This window comes from Procambarus clarkii, chromosome 56 (assembly GCF_040958095.1).
Source record: "Procambarus clarkii isolate CNS0578487 chromosome 56, FALCON_Pclarkii_2.0, whole genome shotgun sequence".
NCBI classification, from domain to species: domain Eukaryota; kingdom Metazoa; phylum Arthropoda; class Malacostraca; order Decapoda; family Cambaridae; genus Procambarus; species Procambarus clarkii.
The window spans coordinates 28,448,912-28,474,409 of NC_091205.1; the positions used below are offsets into that span (position 1 = coordinate 28,448,912).

A 25,498-nucleotide genomic window follows, 5' to 3' on the forward strand; every position below is an offset into this window, starting at 1 on the left:
CCAGGGCCACACACACACACATCCAGAGCCACACACACACACATCCAGGGCCACACACACACACATCCAGGGCCACACACACACACATCCAGGGCCACACACACACACATCCAGGGCCACACACACACATCCACGGCCACACACACACACATCCAGGGCCACACACACACACACATCCAGGGCCACACACACACACATCCAGGGCCACACACACACACATCCAGGGCCACACACACATCCACGGCCACACACACACATCCAGGGCCACACACACACACACATCCAGGGCCACACACACACACACATCCAGGGCCACACACACACACATCCAGGGCCACACACACACACATCCACGGCCACACACACACACATCCATGGCCACACACACACACATCCAGGGCCACACACACACACATCCACGGCCACACACACACATCCAGGGCCACACACACACACACATCCAGGGCCACACACACACACATCCAGGGCCACACACACACACATCCAGGGCCACACACACACATCCACGGCCACACACACACACATCCAGGGCCACACACACACACATCCAGGGCCACACACACACACATCCAGGGCCACACACATCCAGGGCCACACACACACACCCCCAGGGCCACACACACACACATCCAGGGCCACACACACACACCCCCAGGGCCACACACACACACATCCAGGGCCACACACACACACATCCACGGCCACACACACACACATCCAGGGCCACACACACACACACATCCAGGGCCACACACACACACATCCAGGGCCACACACACACACATCCAGGGCCACACACACACACATCCAGGGCCACACACACACACATCCAGGGCCACACACACACCCCCAGGGCCACACACACACACATCCAGGGCCACACACACACACCCCCAGGGCCACACACACACACATCCAGGGCCACACACACACACATCCAGGGCCACACACACACACATCCAGGGCCACACACACACACATCCAGGGCCACACACACACACATCCAGGGCCACACACACACACATCCAGGGCCACACACACACACATCCAGGGCCACACACACACACACCCAGGGCCACACACACACACATCCAGGGCCACACACACACACATCCAGGGCCACACACACACACATCCAGGGCCACACACACACACATCCAGGGCCACACACACACACACACACCCCCAGGGCCACACACACACACACACACCCCCAGGGCCACACACACACACACACACCCCCAGGGCCACACACACACACACACATCCAGGGCCACACACACACACACACACACCCAGGGCCACACACACACATCCAGGGCCACACACACACACACACACATCCAGGGCCACACACACACACATCCAGGGCCACACACACACACACACACCCCCAGGGCCACACACACACACCCCCAGGGCCACACACACACATCCAGGGCCACACACACACACACACACATCCAGGGCCACACACACACACATCCAGGGCCACACACACACACACACACCCCCAGGGCCACACACACACATCCAGGGCCACACACACACACACACACATCCAGGGCCACACACACACACATCCAGGGCCACACACACACACATCCTGGGCCACACACACACACACACACACCCAGGGCCACACACACACACATCCAGGGCCACACACACACACATCCTGGGCCACACACACACACACCCAGGGCCACACACACACACATCCAGGGCCACACACACACACATCCTGGGCCACACACACACACACACACACCCAGGGCCACACACACACACATCCAGGGCCACACACACACACACCCAGGGCCACACACACACATCCTGGGCCACACACACACACACACACACCCAGGGCCACACACACACACATCCAGGGCCACACACACACACATCCTGGGCCACACACACACACATCCAGGGCCACACACACACACACATCCAGGGCCACACACACACACATCCAGGGCCACACACACACACATCCTGGGCCACACACACACACACACACACCCAGGGCCACACACACACACATCCTGGGCCACACACACACACACACACACCCAGGGCCACACACACACACATCCTGGGCCACACACACACACACACACCCAGGGCCACACACACACACATCCAGGGCCACACACACACACATCCAGGGCCACACACACACACATCCTGGGCCACACACACACCCCCAGGGCCACACACACACACACCCAGGGCCACACACACACACATCCTGGGCCACACACACACCCCCAGGGCCACACACACACACATCCTGGGCCACACACACACACACACACACCCAGGGCCACACACACACACATCCTGGGCCACACACACACACACACACACCCAGGGCCACACACACACACATCCAGGGCCACACACACACACATCCAGGGCCACACACACACACACCCAGGGCCACACACACACACATCCAGGGCCACACACACACACATCCAGGGCCACACACACACACATCCAGGGCCACACACACACCCCCAGGGCCACACACACACACATCCAGGGCCACACACACACACATCCAGGGCCACACACACACACACACACCCCCAGGGCCACACACACTAGAGTCTGGAGGCAAGATAACCACATTAGGAGGAAATTAAAGACCATCGCTGATGAAACATAACACAATTCCAGGAGGAACGAGGCAATGAACACCACACCATCCTGGGGAAAAATGTCTTTATGAGGAGCCGTGACGTCATCACTCGCCTAGTGGGAGCCGTGACGTCATCACTCGCCTGGTGTGAGCCGTGACGTCATCACTCGCCTGGTGTGAGCCGTGACGTCATCACTCGCCTGGTGCTAACTCCACACTAGCTAAGAAAATATATATTGATATAAACTATGTGTTTGCGTTAACACACACAAACACACATACACACACACACACACACACACACACACACACACACACACACACAGGGGGGCCTGGTAGCCTGGTGGATAGCGGGCAGGACTCGCAACTCTGTGGCGCGGGTTCGATTCCCGCACCAGGCAGAAACAAATGGGCAAATTTCTTTCACCCTGAATGCCCCTGTTACCTATCAGTAAATAGGTACCTGGAAGTTAGTCAGCAGTCACGGGCTGCTTCCTGGTGTGTGTGTTGTGTGGAAAAAAAGAAAAAAAAAAAGGTAGTTAGTAAACAGTTGATTGACAGTTGAGAGGACGAAAGAGCAGAGCTCAACCCCCGCAAGCACAACTAGGTGAGTACACACAAGCACACACACACACACACACACACACACACACCCACGCGCGCGCTCACACACACACGCAAACACACGTGCACGCACGCACGCACACACACACTCGCACATCCATGCAGACACACGCATGTATCCGCACATTCTCACATTTAAACGCTAATGCCCACACACACGCTCACATGCACAAGGGGCTCGCGACTGAGTGGACTGCACTCTGGGGTCGTAGGGTTCATTCCCGGCCGAGACAGAAGCAAATGAGCATTGTTTCTTTCAACCTAGTGCTCCTGTTCACCCAGCAGCAAATTGGTATCTGGGAGTTAGACAGCTGCTGCGTCCGTGCGCGCGCGCGTGTGTGTGTGTGTGTGTGTGTGTGTGTGTGTGTGTGTGTGTGTGTGTGTGTGTGTGTGTACTCACGTAGTACTCACCTAGTTGTGTTTGTGGGGGTTGAGCTCTGGCTCTTTGGTCCCGCCTCTCAACCGTCAATCAACAGGTGTACAGGTTCCTGAGCCTATTGGGCTCTATCATATCTACACTCGAAACTGTGTATGGAGTCAGCCTCCACCACATCACTTCCTAATGCATTCCATTTGTCAACCACTCTGACACTAAAAAAGTTCTTTCTAATATATCTGTGGCTCATTTGGGAGCTCAGTTTCCACCTGTGTCCCCCTTGTGCGTGTGCCCCTTGTGTTAAATAGCCTGTCTTTATCAACCCTGTCGATTCCCTTGAGAATCTTGAATGTGGTGATCATGTCCCCCCTAACTCTTCTGTCTTCCAACGAAGTGAGGTTCATTTCCCGTAGTCTCTCCTCGTAGCTCATACCTCTCAGCTTGGGTACTAGTCTGGTGGCAAACCTTTGAACCTTTTCCAGTTTAGTCTTATGCTTGACTAGATATGGACTCCATGCTGAAGCCGCATACTCCAGGATTGGTCTGACATATGTGGTATATAATGTTCTGAAAGATTCCTTACACAAGTTTCTAAAGGCAGTTCTTATATTAGCCAACCTGGCATATGCTGCTGATGTTATCCTCTTGATATGAGCTTCAGGGGACAGGTCAGGCGTGATATCAACCCCCAGGTCTCTCTCTCTCTCTGACTCTTGAAGTATTTCATCTCCCAAATGGTACCTTGTATCTGGTCTCCTGCTTCCTACCCCTATCTTCATTACATTACATTTGCTTGGGTTAAACTCTAACAACCATTTGTTCGACCATTCCTGCAGCTTGTCCAGGTCTTCTTGAAGCCTCAAGCTGTCATCCTCTGTCTTAATCCTTCTCATAATTTTGGCGTCGTCAGCAAACATTGAGAGGAATGAGTCTATACCCTCTGGGAGATCATTTACGTATATCAGAAACAGGATAGGTCCAAGCACAGAGCCCTGTGGGACTCCACTGGTGACTTCACGCCATTCTGAGGTCTCACCCCTCACTATAACTCTCTGCTTCCTATTGCTTAGGTACTCCCTTATCCACTGGAGCGCCCTACCAGTTACACCTGCCTGTTTCTCCAGCTTATGCATCAACCTTTTATGGGGTACTGTGTCAAAGGCTTTCCGACAGTCCAAAAAAAATGCAGTCCGCCCATCCTTCTCTTTCTTACTTAATCTTTGTCACCTGATCGTAGTGTGTGTGTGTGTGTGTGTGTGTGTGTGTGTGTGTGTGTGTGTGTGTGTGTGTGTGTGTGTGTGTGTGTGTGCGCGTTAGAGAGAAATATACAGTAGACATAAGAAAAAAATAGAATGGTTAGAAAGGCGAGGTCCAAGAGCTAATATCTCGATTCCGCAGGCAGAAATAGTAAATACACACACCCACACTCCTTGTTCAGAAACGCTTTTTCCTTCATCATTTTCTTTCACACTCGAATTCTGTTGCTGTCTATATAGATGGGTCTGAGTCTGCCCACGGTGTAGGGTCCTCTGAGGTGTTTCCTGACACACTTATGTCTGTCACCGACCACAAGTGGCTAACATTTTCACGGCTGAACTGTGTGATATCTTGTATGCCCTTTGCCAAGTGCTTTTCCATTGTCAGCGCTCCTTTGTTGTAGTGGATGACTCTCGTAGAGCTCTCATGGCTCTGGAGTCATCTAACCCTATATATATCCTATGGTATTAGATGTCCAATATTAGCTGTTTCTAATCTCTAGCTAATTAAAAAAGGTTTAAGTTTTCCTGCATTCCCAGCCATGTTGGTGTTTCCTTAATGAGCGTGTGGACACTGCCGCTAAGGAGGCTACCCGCACTTGTCCTTGTCAGAGGTTGTACCTCTGACTAGCTTACACAAGACTGATAGAAGAAGCAGATCACCATTTTGCTTTCAGATATTTTCAAAGAGTGCACAGAAGTGCACGAAATTCTAACTTCTTTAATATTGGAGCTAGAAGGTCGAAATTGGGTGTCTTTAAAAGGTAGACACCCTCAGCTGTCCAGAAAACTTACGGTGGCCGCTGTAGCATGACTAGAAAAAGAGTTACAGCATTTAGTTATATTTGTGTACCAGCGCCATGGAGACGAAGTACCCAGGAGTGAAGGAAAGTTCTCAACGGTTTTCTCTCCCCTTCGGCAAACCGAACCGCTACTTTGCCGGTGATGTCAGAGTGGCGCCATGGCAGGGCATGTCCCATAGGTTGAGACGCTCCTGGGCCTCCAAGACGCTACCACCTGATTGACCGTCATGAAGAACTAAGGAGGACCGCAGGGCGTGTTTCCCACCTAGAGGCATTATTCTGAAGGGAGCGTCTGAGGAAGGAAGACGCGCCGTCTTGACTTCGGTCAAAGTCACTGTTATTTCCCATTAAACGCACCTTCAATAAGCCCAAGTTATATATATTCTCGTCTACGCGTTATCACAGAATCCGATATTCGCTCAGCACGATTAGCTATATTTACAAAGATAAGGGATGGGAACTATCAGGAGAAAGCGCCAAGCTATTACGACTATATAGCATTGGGAAGGGGGTCAGGATAAGGATTTGGGATGGGACGGGGAGGGGGGGGGAGGAATGGTGGCCAACCTCTTGGACGGTCGGGGATTGAACGCCGACCTGCATGAAGTGTTCGTCTACAGGTGCATCTGGACTGTAGTATTTGATCCATGTTCATCTGCTATCTTAAGAGCGATCCGTCACCATACCGCTAAGTCAACTGTGTGAAAGGAATCTGGGATACGATTCCCATTGTTTTGAGTTAAAATTCCGAGTGATTTATATTGATTTAAGGACTGTAGTGGACTGTCATATATGGTCTACTGTGGTGTCCACCCCGTGTGCTGGGCACGGGGTGCCCATCTCGCTACACCAGTGTTCCGCCAGCGGAGCACGCCGCTCTAATCTGGCCTAGCTGGGCGCGGCACACTCACTCCTGCCTCCACCATCATGAGGGCAAGTGGTTCTCGCCTTTGTGGCCCGGTGGTCTCTTGCTCTCTCCATCTGCCCAGTCTCGCTGGGAAGCAACGCCACCTCCACCCCATCTCACCTCCACCCCATCTCACCTCCACCCCATCTCACCTCCACCCCATCTCACCTCCACCCCATCTCACCTCCACCCGTGATTCCTGTGCACAAGGATCCATCAGGAGTTGACTGTGTTGTGCTTGATCTTCAATCAACAGCAGAATCATTGTGAGCATGAGAGAGTGTTGAATGCAGACCGGTATTTTCAAAGCGAGTACTCAATTAATTCATTTCTATATCATTTCATCTGAAGTTCATTATTCCTCTGTGCTGAGTTTAAGTCAGCCTGACAGTCTGTTGGTTCCTTCACAATCCTGAAACGGCAAGATCTACAACCGGGGAAGCACGATAAGTAAAGGCATTTACAGCCAATCTTGCTTTGAGACCTGGTTGATGGGGTTCTGGGAGTTCTTCTACTCCCCTGCCCCTTGACTTGTGAGAGTTTGGTCCACTAGTCTGTTGCTTGGAGCGGCCCGCAGGCCCACATACCCACCACAGCCTGGTTGGTCCGGAACTTCTTTTAGAAAACAGTCTAGTTTTCTCTTGAAGATGTCCACGGTTGTTCCGGCAATATTTCTTATAGCCGCTGGGAGGACGTTGAACAACCGCGGACCTCCGGTATTTATACAGTGTTCTCTGATTGTGCCCATCGCACCTCTGCTCTTCATTGGTTCTATTCTGCATTTTCTTTCATATCGTTCACTCCAGTACGTTGTTATTTTACTGTGTAGATTAGGGACCTGGCCTTCCGGTATTTTCCATGTGTATATTATTTGGTATTTCTCTCGTCTCCTTTCTAGTGAGTACATTTGGAGAGCTTTGAGACGATCCCAATAATTTAGGTGCTTTATTGCGTCTATGCGTGCTGTATATGTTCTCTTTATTCCCTCTATTTCAGCAATCTCTCCTGCTCTGAAGGGGGAAGTGAGTACCGAGCAGTACTCAAGACGGGACAACACAAGTGACTTGAAGAGTACAACCATCGTGATGGGATCTCTGGATTTGAAAGTTCTCATAATCCATCCTATCATTTTTCTGGATGACGCAATATTTGCTTGGTTATGCTCCCTAAACGTTAGATCGTCGGACATTATTATTCCCAAATCCTTGACATGCTGTTTATCTATTATGGGCAGATTTGATTGTGTTTTGTACCATGTATTATGTTTAAGGTCCTCATTTTTGCGTACCTGAGTACCTGGAATTTATCACTGTTAAACGTCATGGTATTTTCTGCTGCCCAATCGAAAACTTTGTTGACATCTGCTTGTAATTTTTTCATGTCTTCAGCAGAGTTAATTTTCATGCTTATTTTTGTGTCATCTGCTAAAGATGACACGAAGCTGTGACTTGTATTTTTAACTATATCTGATATGCGAATAAGGAACAGCAGTGGTGCAAGGACTGTACCTTGAGGTACAGAGCTTTTAACTGAGCTTGGACTTGATTTGATTTGATTGACTGTTACTCTTTGTGTTCGACAGGAAATTGAGTATCCAGCGTCCTACTTTACCAGCTATTCCCATTGACCTCATTGTGTGTGCTATCACTCCATGGTCACATTTGTCGAATGCCTTTGCAAAGTCTGTGTATACAACATCTACATTTTGCTTCTCTTTTAGAGCTTCTGTGATTTTGTCATAGTGATTGAGTAACTGTGACAGACAGGATCTTCCCGCTCTAAATCCATGTTGTCCTGGGTTGTGTAACTCATTGTTTCCCATAAAACTAGAAATTTGATTCCTAATCACTTTCAAAAACTTATTATGTGTGATGTTAGTGCAACTGGTCTATAGTTTTTTGCCAAGGCTTTACTCCCCCCCTTGTGCAAAGGAGCTATATCTGCAGATTTAAGTGCTGCTGGTATCTCCCCTGTATCCAGGCTCTTTCTCCTTATTACGCTGAGTGCTTGCTCTACTGGTACTTAACATTTCTTTATGAATGTTGAATTCCATGAGTCAGGTCCAGGAGCTGAGTGCATAGGCATATTGTCAATTTCTCTTTCAAAGTCTTCCGAGTTTGTGGTAATATCCGTTATATTATCTGCAGCTTGAATGTCATTCATAAAGAAGCTGTCTGGGTCATCAACTTTCATGTTGTTTATTGGTGTGCTAAACACAGCCTCATACTGGCTTCTTAGAATTTCACTAATCTCTTTGTTGTCCTCTGTGTACGTACCTTCATTTGTAATTGAAGGTCCAATACTGGTGAGGTTTTTTATTTTGATTTTGTATATGTGAAAAAATATTTTGGATTTTTCTTTATCTCTTGTATAGCTTTCTGTTCCAATTCCATTTCCTCAGACTCATATGACCGTTACAACGTTTGTTCTATTTCTTGGATCTCCCTGTTTAGGTTTATTTTTCTTGCTTGTGATAGTTGTGTCTGCCGAAGCATTTCCGTTATTTTTTTCCTTCTCCTGTACAGTCGTCTGCGTTCTCTTCCTAGAGTGGTCCTCTTTCTGCCCCTCCTCACAGGCACGAGCTTCAAGCAGACCTTGTAAGCTTCAGCTGTCAGTTGAGCTATTCCCTGTGTGGGAGTTTTGTCGCTTAAGACCGTCTCCCATTGAGTGGTTGCAAGGTCTACATTTATTTTTTTCCCCTGTGTGATAACTCTAAACTGGCTGAGTGTGGTTGTAATCTTGCACATTGTTACACATTTAGTTATCATGTGTTTATAATATTTGTGTACTCACCTAGTTGTACTTTGGGGTTGAGCTTTGGCTCTTTGGTCCCGCCTTTCAACTGTCATCATGCTGGTGTACAGAGCCCTGAGCTTCTCGAGCTCCATCATATCTACATTTGAAACTGTGCAGGGAGTCAGCCTCCACCACATCACTTCCTAGTGCATTCCATTTACTAACTACTCTGACACTGAAATACAGGTAGTTCTTTCTTATGTCTCTGTGGCTTATTTGGGTACTCAAGGTTCCATTTGTGTCCCCTTGTTCGTGTAACACCCGTGTTAAATAATCCATCCTTGTCTACCTTGTCAATTCCCATGAGAATCTTGTATGTGGTGATCATATCTCCCATAGCTCTTCTATCTTCCAGTCACGTGAGATGCAGTTCACTCAGCCTTTCCTCGTAACTCATGTCTCTTAGTTCTGGGACTAGTCTAGTGGCGTACCTCTGAACTTTTTCCAGTTTCGTCTTGTGCTTTACAAGGTACGGGCTCCATGCTGGGGCCGCATACTCCAGTATTTGTCTTACATATGTGGTGTACAGGGTTCTGAAAGAGTGAATACACAAGTTTCTGAAGGTAGTTCTGATGTTTGCCACCTTCGCATACGCCGCCGATGTTATTCTTTTGATGTGGGCTTCAGGAGACAAGTTTGGTGTGATATTAACTACTAGATCTTTCTCTCTGTTCGTTTCGTGAAGGACTTCATCTCCCATTCTGTATCCAGTGTTTAGCCTATTTCCTTCCCCTAGTTTCATTACCTTACATTTACTCAGGTTGAACTTTAGCAGCCATTTGTTGGACAATTCATTCAGTTTGTTTAGGTCATCTTGTAGCCTCATACTATCTTCCTCCGTTTTATTCCTCCTCATAATTTTTGCATCATCAGCAAATATTGAGAGGAACGAGTCTCTTCCCCTCTGAAAGATCATTCACATATCAGGAACAGTATTGGTCCAAGAACTGATCCCTGAGGGACTCCACTGGTGACGTCTCGCCACTCCGAGACCTCATCCCTTACAGTGACTCGCTGTCTTCTGTTGATTAGGTACTCCCTTATCCAGTGAAGTACCTTCCCTTTCACTACGGGCTGCATCTCCAGTTTGTGCACTAGTCTCCTATATGGTATTGTGTCAAAGGCTTTCTGGCAATCCAAAAATATGCAGTCTGCCCAGCCCTCTCTTTCCTGCCAGATTTTTGTTGCCTGGTCATAGAATTCAATCAACCCTGTGAGGCAGGACTTGGTATCCCTGAACCCATGCTGATGTTTTGATACAAAGTTCCTTCGCTCCAGATGTTCCACTAGTTTTTTTCGCACAATCTTCTCCATCACTTTGCATGGTATGCACGTCAGTGACACTGGCTTGCAGTTCAGTGCCTCCTGCCTATCACCCTTCTCGTACATCGGGACTACATTAGCAGTCTTCCAAGTTTTTGGCAGTTCACCTGTTACCAGTGACTTGTTATACACCATGGAGAGTGGCTAACATTAGCTGAGTGTGTCTATTGTTTTGTGAGATTAAATATATTCCGTCACTGTTATTAACCATTTCCGTGTGTCTTCTGTTCTTTCGTTCCAGACGACAAATAGTTATAAAAGGTAAGAGGCTGTGTTCACCCATTTATTTCTGTGTTATTGTTTGCCATTCATGAAGTGACAGTGTTGTGTCAATCAGTGCTGTGGTTAAGCACTGTATTTGCTACTGTATTGTGTTGGTGTACGTGACTCGGGTGTTGTGTTCATTTGTGATTATTAAGTGAAGTCAGTAATGTTGTAATTAGTTTTACTAATTACCGTCAGTAGTAGTGTGAGGTAATTAGCAACGGGTTGACTAATTAGTGTTCATCAGGCAATGTCAGCGATCGGCCAAGTGTTAACGTAATTCTTTATGAGTTAATTGACTGTCAGTTTGACTGCAATTAGTGTGGTTACTCACTTATTGTGAATTACCCGGTGTTTGTTAGATTAACTTCCTTAAGCCTTGTTTGATTGCTTGACTGTGTTGATAGATTGTAATTAACGTAAATTTCCCTGCTTTTGTTTGAGTGTCCAGTGATTGACTAAACAGTGATCATCGCACACTCTGCGAGATTTGTTGTTTTGATTGAAATTGCTTAGATCAATTGTCTTGTGTTGGTCATAGTGATGTAACCGATTGTCTTGACTGCCGTCCGGAGAGACGAGCTTTACCGTAATTAACAAAGTGTTGCACGAAGGATTGTCTTTGTGACAGGTCTGTCTGTCTGTTGTGTCTTTAATTGTTATTATTATATTGTTTTGCCGCAGTCGTTATGAACTGCTGCTTGCGTGTGAGTGGCCGGCCGCTGCTTCAGTTAATGTCTGATGTTGATGTTAATGTCTAATGTTTAACAGTCTCCGTGGTGTAGTGGTAAGACACTCGCCTGGCGTTCCGCGAGCGCTATGTCATGGGTTCGTATCCTGGCCGGGGAGGATTTACTGGGCGCAATTCCTTAACTGTAGCCTCTGTTTAACGCAACAGTAAAATGTGTACTTGGATGAAAAAACGATTCTTCGCGGCGGGGATCGTATTCCAGGGACCTGCCCGAAACGCTACGCGTACTAGTGGCTCTACAAGAATGTAACAACTCTTGTATATATCTAAAAAAAATGTAGGAGCCGCCAGCGGTGTGAACGGGAAGTGCGACTATACCGGCTTGTATAGTGTCGCCAGCGTCACTACGGACTTTAACGTAACGTTAAGCTATTGTTGCCTTGTATTGTTATTAAGTTTATGAATAAATGTTATTTATTTTTTGTATAAAAGAAATGCACAAGGTACATCATAAAGAAACAATACATAAACACAGGACTGAAGAGAACAAAAAGGAAAACCCTAAAACGGACACGGGATCCATCACATAAACAACGGCACGGGATCCATCACATAAACAACGGTACACGGGATCCATCACATAAACAACGGCACGGGATCCATCACATAAACAACGGTACACGGGATCCATCACATAAACAACGGCACGGGATCCATCACATAAACAACGACACGGGATCCATCACATAAACAACGGCACGGGATCCATCACATAAACAACGACACGGGATCCATCACATAAACAACGACACGGGATCCATCACATAAACAACGACACGGGATCCATCACATAAACAACGGCACGGGATCCATCACATAAACAACGGCACGGGATCCATCACATAAACAACGGCACGGGATCCATCACATAAACAACGGCACGGGATCCATCACATAAACAACGGCACGGGATCCATCACATAAACAACAGCACGGGATCCATCACATAAACAACGGCACGGGATCCATCACATAAACAACGGCACGGGATCCATCACATAAACAACGGCACGGGATCCATCACATAAACAACGGTACACGGGATCCATCACATAAACAACGGCACGGGATCCATCACATAAACAACGACACGGGATCCATCACATAAACAACGACACGGGATCCATCACATAAACAACGGTACACGGGATCCATCACATAAACAACGGTACACGGGATCCATCACATAAACAACGGTACACGGGATCCATCACATAAACAACGGCACGGGATCCATCACATAAACAACGACACGGGATCCATCACATAAACAACGGCACGGGATCCATCACATAAACAACGGTACACGGGATCCATCACATAAACAACGGTACACGGGATCCATCACATAAACAACGACACGGGATCCATCACATAAACAACGACACGGGATCCATCACATAAACAACGGCACGGGATCCATCACATAAACAACGGCACGGGATCCATCACATAAACAACGGTACACGGGATCCATCACATAAACAACGACACGGGATCCATCACATAAACAACGACACGGGATCCATCACATAAACAACGGCACGGGATCCATCACAAACAACGACACGGGATCCATCACATAAACAACGACACGGGATCCATCACATAAACAACGACACGGGATCCATCACATAAACAACGACACGGGATCCATCACATAAACAACGACACGGGATCCATCACATAAACAACGACACGGGATCCATCACATAAACAACGACACGGGATCCATCACATAAACAACGGACACGGGATCCATCACATAAACAACGACACGGGATCCATCACATAAACAACGGCACGGGATCCATCACATAAACAACGACACGGGATCCATCACATAAACAACGGTACAGAGACCACTAGAGATAAATAACATAAAACATGCACACGAATACAAACACAAGTGCAGAATAGTACATAACACCACCAGTCCTCCGAAACTACTAATATATATAGTCAAAATACATAAATGCATGGAACAAGAAAAGAGAAATACAGCAAATACATTAACAGATAAATACAAACGGTAAGAACAAAGAACAGAAAAATGTACACATAATAAAACAATGCACACGCACACACACGCCGTACACAAACACATAAGCAGCACAAGCAAAAACACATGGCACATGAAAGAGACAAATAACAGTAAATAATGGCAAAAACAAAAAAAAAACATCCAATATACAGGAACAGCAATACAAACACCCTACAAACTAGAAAGGGGTGAATAATAAAATACATAGACAAACGCGCAACAAGCAACCATACCAGAAATAATATAACAAGGTAAACCAACCCACACAGAGCAAACTAAACGGCCCACGCAGGAGCCAGGACAGACTCACGCCTACACACAAGCACAGGAGCAACCATGGCAGAAACACAACCACACACACACACCCCACCTAACCCCCACCGAGGAGGCCCACCGGAGGGCCGGTGACCAAAGACAAACCGGAAGAAGACCCACCGAAACAACCCACAACCCGACCCACGATCACTCGCCCAAAAGCAGCCCCACGAACATACGCACCCGTAAACCAACCGCAAAAATCGCCCGGAAAAGCACGCTGCAGCCACCACCAGGTGTACCGCAAGCGGCCTCTCAAAAACCCCAAAACCCTATCAACCCCATAACCCTCCCTCTGATCAACCCACACACAATAAACATAATCAGCAACGAGAAGATGTAACGTATTTCACACCCAGCGAGAGCCCCGCGTAAAAGACAAGAACAAATACCGCAAAAATACACCCCGATACCCCGGCCCGCAAACCACGGCCAACACGTCATGAAACCATTCAAGCAAACCACGCAACTGCTCACAAAAATAAAAAACACGCAACTGAGTCTCAGGCAACCCACAGTGTACACACGCGTCAGAGTCACGCAAACCCAGCATGCACAACCGGACATTTGTCGCCAACGACAAATGCAACATACGAAACACCAACTGCCACTGCAGCGGCGCCAGAAACCGCGCCCCCAACGCCGCCCACACCTCCCAATCCCAACACGGGAACAAACATGCTGGTGCAGGTGAGGTGCCGTGTCTGGCCTGGTGTAGGCGCCGTGTCCGGCTTGGTGCAGGCGCCGTGTCCGCCTTGGTGCAGGCGCCGTGTCCGGCTTGGTGCAGGCGCCGTGTCCGGCTTGGTGCAGGCGCCGTGTCCGGCTTGGTGCAGGCGCCGTGTCCGGCTTGGTGCAGGCGCCGTGCCTGGCCTGGTGCAGGCGCCGTGTCTGGCCTGGTGGAGGCGCCGTGTCTGGCCTGGTGGAGGCGCCGTGTCCGGCTTGGTGCAGGTGCCGTGTCCGGCTTGGTGGAGGCGCCGTGTCCGGCTTGGTGGAGGCGCCGTGCCTGGCCTTGTGGAGGCGCCGTGCCTGGCCTTGTGGAGGCGCCGTGTCTGGCCTGGTGGAGGCGCCGTGTCTGGCCTGGTGGAGGCGCCGTGTCTGGCCTGGTGGAGGCGCCGTGTCCGGCTTGGTGCAGGTGCCGTGTCTGGCCTGGTGGAGGCTCCGTGTCTGGCCTGGCGGAGGCGCCGTGTCTGGCCTGGCGGAGGCGCCGTGTCTGGCTTGGTGCAGGTGCCGTGTCTGGCCTGCGGACGGTGCCGCGTCTGGCCTGGTGCAGGCGCCGTGTCCGGCCTGGTGGAGGCGCCGTGTCCGGCCTGGTGGAGGCGCCGTGTCCGGCTTGGTGCAGGTGCCGTGTCCGGCCTGGGGACGGTGCCGTGTCTGGCCAGAGGACGGTGCCGTGTCTGGCCAGAGGACGGTGCCGCGTCTGGCCTGGTGGAGGTGCCGTGTCCGGCTTGGTGCAGGCGCCGTGTCTCGCCTGGTGGAGGCGCCGTGTCTGGCCTGGTGGAGGCGCCGTGTCTGGCCTGGTGGAGGCGCCGTGTCTGGCCTGGGGACGGTGCCGCGTCTGGCTTGGTGGAGGCACCGTGTCCGGCTTGGTGCAGGTGCCGTGTCTGGCCTGGGAACGGCGCCGTGTCCGGCCTGGTGGAGGCGCCGTGTCCGGCCTGGTGGAGGCGCCGTGTCCGGCCTGGTGGAGGCGCCGTGTCCCGCCTGGTGGAGGCGCCGTGTCCCGCCTGGTGGAGGCGCCGTGTCCCGCCTGGTGGAGGCGCCGTGTCCCGCCTGGTGGAGGCGCCGTGTCTCGCCTGGTGGAGGCGCCGTGTCTCGCCTGGTGGAGGCGCCGTGTCTCGCCTGGTGGAGGCGCCGTGTCTCGCCTGGTGGAGGCGCCGTGTCTCGCCTGGTGGAGGCGCCGTGTCTCGCCTGGTGGAGGCGCCGTGTCTCGCCTGGTGGAGGCGCCGTGTCTCGCCTGGTGGAGGCGCCGTGTCTCGCCTGGTGGAGGCGCCGTGTCTCGCCTGGTGGAGGCGCCGTGTCTCGCCTGGTGGAGGCGCCGTGTCTCGCCTGGTGGAGGCGCCGTGTCTCGCCTGGTGGAGGCGCCGTGTCTCGCCTGGTGGAGGCGCCGTGTCTCGCCTGGTGGAGGCGCCGTGTCTCGCCTGGTGGAGGCGCCGTGTCTCGCCTGGTGGAGGCGCCGTGTCTCGCCTGGTGGAGGCGCCGTGTCTCGCCTGGTGGAGGCGCCGTGTCTCGCCTGGTGGAGGCGCCGTGTCTCGCCTGGTGGAGGCGCCGTGTCTCGCCTGGTGGAGGCGCCGTGTCTCGCCTGGTGGAGGCGCCGTGTCTCGCCTGGTGGAGGCGCCGTGTCTCGCCTGGTGGAGGCGCCGTGTCTCGCCTGGTGGAGGCGCCGTGTCTCGCCTGGTGGAGGCGCCGTGTCCTCGCCTGGTGGAGGCGCCGTGTCTCGCCTGGTGGAGGCGCCGTGTCTCGCCTGGTGGAGGCGCCGTGTCTCGCCTGGTGGAGGCGCCGTGTCTCGCCTGGTGGAGGCGCCGTGTCTCGCCTGGTGGAGGCGGCCGTGTCTCGCCTGGTGGAGGCGCCGTGTCTCGCCTGGTGGAGGCGCCGTGTCTCGCCTGGTGGAGGCGCCGTGTCTCGCCTGGTGGAGGCGCCGTGTCTCGCCTGGTGGAGGCGCCGTGTCTCGCCTGGTGGAGGCGCCGTGTCTCGCCTGGTGGAGGCGCCGTGTCTCGCCTGGTGGAGGCGCCGTGTCTCGCCTGGTGGAGGCGCCGTGTCTCGCCTGGTGGAGGCGCCGTGTCTCGCCTGGTGGAGGCGCCGTGTCTCGCCTGGTGGAGGCGCCGTGTCTCGCCTGGTGGAGGCGCCGTGTCTCGCCTGGTGGAGGCGCCGTGTCTCGCCTGGTGGAGGCGCCGTGTCTCGCCTGGTGGAGGCGCCGTGTCTCGCCTGGTGGAGGCGCCGTGTCTCGCCTGGTGGAGGCGCCGTGTCTCGCCTGGTGGAGGCGCCGTGTCTCGCCTGGTGGAGGCGCCGTGTCTCGCCTGGTGGAGGCGCCGTGTCTCGCCTGGTGGAGGCGCCGTGTCTCGCCTGGTGGAGGCGCCGTGTCTCGCCTGGTGGAGGCGCCGTGTCTCGCCTGGTGGAGGCGCCGTGTCTCGCCTGGTGGAGGCGCCGTGTCTCGCCTGGTGGAGGCGCCGTGTCTCGCCTGGTGGAGGCGCCGTGTCTCGCCTGGTGGAGGCGCCGTGTCTCGCCTGGTGGAGGCGCCGTGTCTCGCCTGGTGGAGGCGCCGTGTCTCGCCTGGTGGAGGCGCCGTGTCTCGCCTGGTGGAGGCGCCGTGTCTCGCCTGGTGGAGGCGCCGTGTCTCGCCTGGTGGAGGCGCCGTGTCTCGCCTGGTGGAGGCGCCGTGTCTCGCCTGGTGGAGGCGCCGTGTCTCGCCTGGTGGAGGCGCCGTGTCTCGCCTGGTGGAGGCGCCGTGTCTCGCCTGGTGGAGGCGCCGTGTCTCGCCTGGTGGAGGCGCCGTGTCTCGCCTGGTGGAGGCGCCGTGTCTCGCCTGGTGGAGGCGCCGTGTCTCGCCTGGTGGAGGCGCCGTGTCTCGCCTGGTGGAGGCGCCGTGTCTCGCCTGGTGGAGGCGCCGTGTCTCGCCTGGTGGAGGCGCCGTGTCTCGCCTGGTGGAGGCGCCGTGTCTCGCCTGGTGGAGGCGCCGTGTCTCGCCTGGTGGAGGCGCCGTGTCTCGCCTGGTGGAGGCGCCGTGTCTCGCCTGGTGGAGGCGCCGTGTCTCGCCTGGTGGAGGCGCCGTGTCTCGCCTGGTGGAGGCGCCGTGTCTCGCCTGGTGGAGGCGCCGTGTCTCGCCTGGTGGAGGCGCCGTGTCTCGCCTGGTGGAGGCGCCGTGTCTCGCCTGGTGGAGGCGCCGTGTCTCGCCTGGTGGAGGCGCCGTGTCTCGCCTGGTGGAGGCGCCGTGTCTCGCCTGGTGGAGGCGCCGTGTCTCGCCTGGTGGAGGCGCCGTGTCTCGCCTGGTGGAGGCGCCGTGTCTCGCCTGGTGGAGGCGCCGTGTCTCGCCTGGTGGAGGCGCCGTGTCTCGCCTGGTGGAGGCGCCGTGTCTCGCCTGGTGGAGCGCCGTGTCTCGCCTGGTGGAGGCGGGGGAGGCGCCGTGTCCTCGCCTGGTGGGAGGCGCCGTGTCTCGCCGGTGGGGGTGGGGAGGCGGCCGTGTCTACGCCTGGTGGAGGCGCCGTGTCTCGCCTGGTGGAGGCGCCGTGTCTCGCCTGGTGAGGGCGCCGTGTCCTCGCCTGGTGGAGGCGCCGTGTCTCGCCTGGTGGAGGCGCCGTGTCTCGCCTGGTGGAGGCCCGTGTCTCGCCTGGTGGAGGCGCCGTGTCTCGCCTGGTGGAGGCGCCGTGTCTCGCCTGGTGGAGGCGCCGTGTCCTCGCCTGGTGGAGGCGCCGTGTCTCGCCTGGTGGAAGGCGCCGTGTCTCGCCTGGTGGAGGCGCCGTGTCTCGCCTGGTGGAGGCGCCGTGTCTTCGCCTGGTGGAGGCGCCGTGTCTCGCCTGGTGGAGGCGCCGTGTCTCGCCTGGTGGAGGCGCCGTGTCTCGCCTGGTGGAGGCGCCGTGTCTCGCCTGGTGGAGGCGCCGTGTCTCGCCTGGTGGAGGCGCCGTGTCTCGCCTGGTGGAGGCGCCGTGTCTCGCCTGGTGGAGGCGCCGTGTCTCGCCTGGTGGAGGCGCCGTGTCCGGCTTGGTGGAGGCGCCGTGTCCGGCTTGGTGGAGGCGCCGTGTCCGGCTTGGTGCAGGTGCCGTGTCCGGCCTGGTGGAGGTGCCGTGTCTGGCTTGGTGGATTCGCCGTGTCCGGCTTGGTGCAGGTGCCGTGTCCGGCCTGGTGGAGGCGCCGTGTCTGGCCTGGTGGAGGCGCCGTGTCTGGCTTGGTGCCGTGTCTGGCCTGGTGGAGGCGCCGTGTCTGGCCTGGTGGAGGCGCCGTGTCCGGCTTGGTGCAGGTGCCGTGTCCGGCCTGGTGGAGGCGCCGTGTTTGGCTTGGTGGAGGTGCCGTGTCTGGCCTGGTGGAGGCGCCGTGTCCGGCTTGGTGCAGGTGCCGTGTCTGGCCTGGTGGAGGCACCGTTTCTGGCTTGGTGGAGGTGCCGTGTCTGGCCTGGTGGAGGCGCCGTGTCCGGCTTGGTGCAGGTGCCGTGTCTGGCCTGGTGGAGGCACCGTGTCTGGCCTGGTGGAGGCGCCGTGTCTGGCCTGGTGGAGGCGCCGTGTCCGGCTTGGTGCAGGTGTCGTGTCCGGCCTGGTGGAGGCGCCGTGTCTGGCCTGGTGGAGGCGCCGTGTCTGGCCTGGTGGAGGCGCCGTGTCCGGCTTGGTGCAGGTGCCGTGTCTGGCCTGGGGACGGTGCCGTGTCTGGCTTGGTGGAGGCGCCGTGTCCGGCTTGGTGCAAGTGCCGTGTCCGGCTTGGTGCAGGTGCCGTGTCCGGCCTGCTGGAGGCGCCGTGTCTGGCTTGGTGCAGGTGCCGTGTCTGGCCTGGGGACGGCGCCGTGTCTGGCTTGGTGGAGGCGCCGTGTCTGGCCTGGTGGAGGCGCCGTGTCTGGCCTGGTGGAGGCGCCGTGTCTGGCTTGGTGGAGGCGCCGTGTCTGGCTTGGTGGAGGCGCCGTGTCTGGCTTGGTGGAGGCGCCGTGTCTGGCTTGGTGGAGGCGCCGTGTCTGGCTTGGTGGAGGCGCCCTGTCTGGCTTGGTGGAGGCGCCGTGTCTGGCTTGGTGGAGGCGCCGTGTCTGGCTTGGTGGAGGCGCCGTGTCTGGCCTGGTGGAGGCGCCGTGTCTGGCCTGGTGGAGGCGCCGTGTCTGGCCTGGTGGAGGCGCCGTGTCTGGCCTGGTGGAGGCGCCGTGTCTGGCCTGGTGGAGGCGCCGTGTCTGGCCTGGTGGAGGCGCCGTGTCTGGCCTGGTGGAGGCGCCGTGTCTGGCCTGGTGGAGGCGCCGTGTCTGGCCTGGTGGAGGCGCCGTGTCTGGCCTGGTGGAGGCGCCGTGTCTGGCCTGGTGGAGGCGCCGTGTCTGGCCTGGTGGAGGCGCCGTGTCTGGCCTGGTGGAGGCGCCGTGTCTGGCCTGGTGGAGGCGCCGTGTCTGGCCTGGTGGAGGCGCCGTGTCTGGCCTGGTGGAGGCGCCGTGTCTGGCCTGGTGGAGGCGCCGTGTCTGGCCTGGTGGAGGCGCCGTGTCTGGCCTGGTGGAGGCGCCGTGTCTGGCCTGGTGGAGGCGCCGTGTCTGGCCTGGTGGAGGCGCCGTGTCTGGCTTGGTGCAGGTGCCGTCTCTGGCCTGGTGGAGGTGCCGTGTCTGGCCTGGTGCAGGTGCCGTGTCTGGCCTGGTGCAGGTGCCGTGTCTGGCTTAGTGGAGGCGCCGTGTCTGGCCTGGTGTAGGTGCCGTGTCTGGCATGGTGGAGGCGCCGTGTCTGGCCTGGTGGAGGCGCCGTGTCTGGCATGGTGGAGGCGCCGTGTCTGGCATGGTGGAGGCGCCGTGTCCGGCTTGGTGCAGGTGCCGTGTCCGGCTTGGTGGAGGCGCCGTGTCTGGCCTGGGGACGGTGCCGTGTCTGGCCTGGGGACGGTGCCGTGTCTGGCTTGGTGGAGGCGCCGTGTCTGGCTTGGTGGAGGCGCCGTGTCCGGCTTGGTGCAGGTGCCGTGTCCGGCTTGGTGGAGGCGCCGTGTCTGGCCTGGTGGAGGCGCCGTGTCTGGCCTGGTGGAGGCGCCGTGTCTGGCTTGGTGGAGGCGCCGAGTCCGGCTTGGTGCAGGTGCCGTGTCCGGCTTGGTGCAGGTGCCGTGTCCGGCTTGGTGGAGGCGCCGTGTCTGGCCTGGGGGACGGTGCCGTGTCTGGCTTGGTGGAGGCGCCGTGTCCGGCCTGGGGACGGTGCCGTGTCTGGCTTGGTGGAGGCGCCGTGTCTGGCCTGGGGACAGTGCCGTGTCTGGCTTGGTGGAGGCGCCGTGTAAGGCTTGGTGGAGGCGCCGTGTCCGGCCTGGGGACGGTGCCGTGTCTGGCTTGGTGGAGGTGCCGTGTCCGGCCTGGTGGAGGCGCCGTGTCTGGCCTGGTGGAGGCGCCGTGTCTGGCCTGGTGGAGGCGCCGTGTCTGGCCTGGTGGAGGCCCCGTGTCTGGCTTGGTGCAGGTGCCGTGTCTGGCCTGGTGGAGGCGCCGTGTCTGGCCTGGTGGAGGTGCCGTGTCCGGCTTGGTTCAGGCGCCGTGTCTGGCCTGGTGGAGGCGCCGTGTCTGGCTTGGTGGAGGTGCCGTGTCTGGCCTGGTAGAGGTGCCGTGTCTGGCCTGGTGGAGGCGCCGTGTCTGGCCTGTTGGAGGCGCCGTGTCTGGCCTGGTGGAGGCGCCGTGTCCGGCTTGGTGGAGGTGCCGTGTGCGGCTTGGTGGAGGTGCCGTGTCCGGCTTGGTGGAGGTGCCGTGTCCGGCTTGGTGGAGGTGCCGTGTCCGGCTTGGTGGAGGTGCCGTGTCCGGCTTGGTGGAGGTGCCGTGTCCGGCTTGGTGGAGGTGCCGTGTCCGGCTTGGTGGAGGTGCCGTGTCTGGCCTGGTGGAGGTGCCGTGTCTGGCCTGGTGGAGGCGCCGTGTCTGGCCTGGTGGAGGCGCCGTGTCTGGCTTGGTGGAGGCGCCGTGTCTGGCTTGGTGGAGGCGCCGTGTCTGGCTTGGTGGAGGTGCCGTGTCTGGCCTGGTGGAGGGGCCGTGTCTGGCCTGGTGGAGGCGCCGTGTCTGGCCTGGTGGAGGCGCCGTGTCTGGCCTGGTGGAGGCGCCGTGTCTGGCCTGGTGGAGGCGCCGTGTCTGGCCTGGTGGAGGCGCCGTGTCTGGCCCGGTGGAGGCGCTGTGTCTGGCCTGGTGGAGGTGCCGTGTCTGGCTTGGTGCAGGGGCCGTGTCTGGCCTGGTGGAGGAGCCGTGTCTGGCTTGGTGGAGGCGCCGTGTCCGGCTTGGTGCAGGTGCCGTGTCTGGCCTGGTGGAGGCGCCTTGTCTGACCTGGTGGAGGTGCCGTGTCTGGCTTGGTGGAGGCGCAATGTCTGGCCTGGTGGAGGCGCCATGTCTGGCCTGGTGGAGGCGCCGTGTCTGGCCTGGTGGAAGCGCCGTGTCTGGCTTGCATGAGGTGCCGTGTTAGCAATAGCTCTCTTCGTTTCATCTTTACCCCCTTTGGAGGGTTCCACTAGCAAAGTGTTGCAAGACCTTGACTCGCATGGTGAGGGCTTCCACCCATCCTATGGTTATGACACGCCATTTCCTTGAACACTTTTCTTCACCTTCCTTTTCCTCTTCACAGATGGTCTAAGTCTGCCGATGGAGTGGGCTGTTCTGTTGTATTTCCTGACTATAGCTGGATGTCCCGCCTGCCTCCTGAGGCTAGCATCTTTATGGCTGAACTTTATGCAGTTGCATATGCACTTCGTCAACTGCTTTTCCAACGTCAATGTTCCTCTGTCATTGTAGTTGACTCCCGCAGTGACCTCATGGGCCTGAAATCGGTTTACTCTTTGCATCCTGTGGTGGTCGTAATTCAACATTTGCTATTTATTATATCCGGCAAATATAAGACAGTTGAGTTTTGTTGGGTTCCCAGCCATATTGAAATTACCTTAAATGAACGTGCGGACACTGTCGCTATGGAGGCTGTCCGCACTTGTCATGTTTCCAAACAAGCATTGTTGATTATTCAGACTTGTACCCACTCATTCCTCAGTCCACGACTGCTGGCAGGGTCACGGGTGTGAGGTTACAGGCAACAAACTGCGCATTCTCAAAATTAGCATAATCCCCTTGGACTTAATTCCTCGTTCCACTGTAATAGATGATGGAAAGTGTCTTTTGCTAGGTTATGTATTGGCTAACACAACTCTTGGACACTTATTGGAGCGCCGCCCAGCTCCTTACTGCCCTAACTGCACTGTCCCTCTTACAGTCGTACACCTTGTGGATTTTTTTTCGGACAATCCTTCACAGGGGATCTCTTGCTTTCCTTATATCCCTCGAAAAAATTCTTAGTGAATCTGATGCCTTTGATATCTCTCGCCTCAAGTGTTTTTCTTCTAATGTTGGCCTCCTGGGTGGTATTTGGTGTATTTTGGATATCCATCGACACTGATGGTGCTACATCGTCTCCCCAGCTTGATGCTATCTTTTGATCATTACTTATATTTGTAAAGGATCTTCCAGAGTGAATGGACTCGTGCCTCTTATTGTTTGCTGGTGATGCACACATTATTAATAGGATTAATTTAGAAGAGTATAAGACGAAAATACAAGATGCCTTATATGAATTGAAATAGTTCAACAAATGATTGCAAGAGTTTAATTGAAGTTGGGCAAAGTAATGAAACTGGGCACTGGGAACATTAAGGCAGGTACAAAGTACTAGATAGACCGATCAATGTTCGTGCGTCTACTAGACACAGCTTCCAGTACTAGATAGAGAAAAAACCTTAGCGAATCAAGCCCAGAAAAACCTGGGAGTTGATATCGCACTGAATTTGTTTCCCGAAGCCCACATTAAGTGGATATTATCAGCGGCATATGCAAGGTTAGCCAACTTGAAAACTACCTTTACTGATCAGAATAAAGAGTCGATGAGGACCATATGTTCCACATACATCAGACCAGCTGTGGAATGTGCGACGCTGCAGGGAGTCCTTACGATATCAAAATCAAAACTAAGCCCAGAAAAGTCTAGACTAGTCCCAGAACTGAGGGACATAAGTTTCAAAGATATTAAGATAAAACTTCAGGCAACTGAAAGATGGATTAAATAGGGAATCTCTAGCGAAATTATAAGGTGATTCACGGAGAGACGCAGGTGGAAAAAAATTAAACAAAATAAATTTTTCAGCGTTAGTGAACAAATGAAATGAACTTTGGAGTGAATTGGAAGAGGCAGACACTACACACAGCTTAATACGTAGATATGACCGAGCCCAATAGGCCCGGGAACCTATACGCCAGTTGATTGACGAGAGGTGTGACTAGGGAGCTGAAACTCGAGTCCTACAAGCACAGTTGAGAACCAGTAGGTGAGCACAGTGCCGGTGCCTTGGGTCTGGAGAGCCACTATGCGTGTCGGACGCTCCTGTGGCACTCTTCATAAAAGAAGAAGAATTATCACGGTATATTAGTGTACCGTTTCTGCCACTTGTGTTAATGGCCGCTGTTATGTGCAAACTTTTATGGGCACCTCCGCCCTCCCTCAGATCCCCTCTGTGCTGCACGGGCACACAGTGGACACAGACACCATTAGTGGGCACACAGTGGACACAGACACCATAAGTGGGCACACAGTGGACACAGACACCATAAGTGGGCACACAGTGGACACAGACACCATAAGTGGGCACACAGTGGACACAGACACCATAAGTGGGCACACAGTGGACACAGACACCATAAGTGGGCACACAGTGGACACAGACACCATAAGTGGGCACACAGTGGACACAGACACCATAAGTGGGCACACAGTGGACACAGACACCATAAGTGGGGACACAGTGGACACAGACACCATAAGTGGGCACACAGTGGACATAGACACCATAAGTGGGGACACAGTGGACACAGACACCATAAGTGGGGACACAGTGGACACAGACACCATAAGTGGGCACACAGTGGACATAGACACCATAAGTGGGGACACAGTGGACACAGACACCATAAGTGGGCACACAGTGGACATAGATGCCATAAGTGGGGACACAGTGGACACAGACACCATAAGTGGGCACACAGTGGACACAGACACCATAAGTGGGCACACAGTGGACATAGATGCCATAAGTGGGGACACAGTGGACACAGACACCATAAGTGGGCACACAGTGGACATAGATGCCATAAGTGGGGACACAGTGGACACAGACACCATAAGTGGGCACACAGTGGACACAGACGCCATAAGTGGGGACACAGTGGACACAGACACCATAAGTGGGCACACAGTGGACATAGATGCCATAAGTGGGGACACAGTGGACACAGACACCATAAGTGGGCACACAGTGGACACAGACGCCATAAGTGGGCACACAGTGGACACAGACACCATAAGTGGGCACACATTGGACATAGATGCCATAAGTGGGGACACAGTGGACATAGACACCATAAATAGAGTACATAAGTACTCAAGACGTAGAGTACTCAAGACGTAATTGATTACGTCTTGATTGGCTTAAGTCTGGGTTAAAAATCCAAAATGATAAAGGTCTCTAAGCCCAAGTGTACCCCAACCCTCTGTACCCATTTACTCTGTACCATCTCCACTGGGTTGATGATTCATGAGTCTATAGTTGCTTCTGGCGCCCCGTCACTCATCAACTTCAAATCGTTGTCATTTAGTCGTTCTATCGGGGTCATATCCAACAAGGACTTGACCTTTCTATCGTTCAACTGGTTCAGGATCACCAGTTCCAACAACTT

The 25,498-nt window shown here is 54.8% G+C and overlaps 1 long non-coding RNA gene across 2 annotated transcripts in view; it reads right to left on the reverse strand.

The window, feature by feature from the left end:
- LOC138353150 (uncharacterized) overlaps nucleotides 1-25,498 on the reverse strand; it is a 400,025-nt gene that overhangs the window by 373,861 nt on the left and 666 nt on the right. The window lies entirely within an intron of this gene.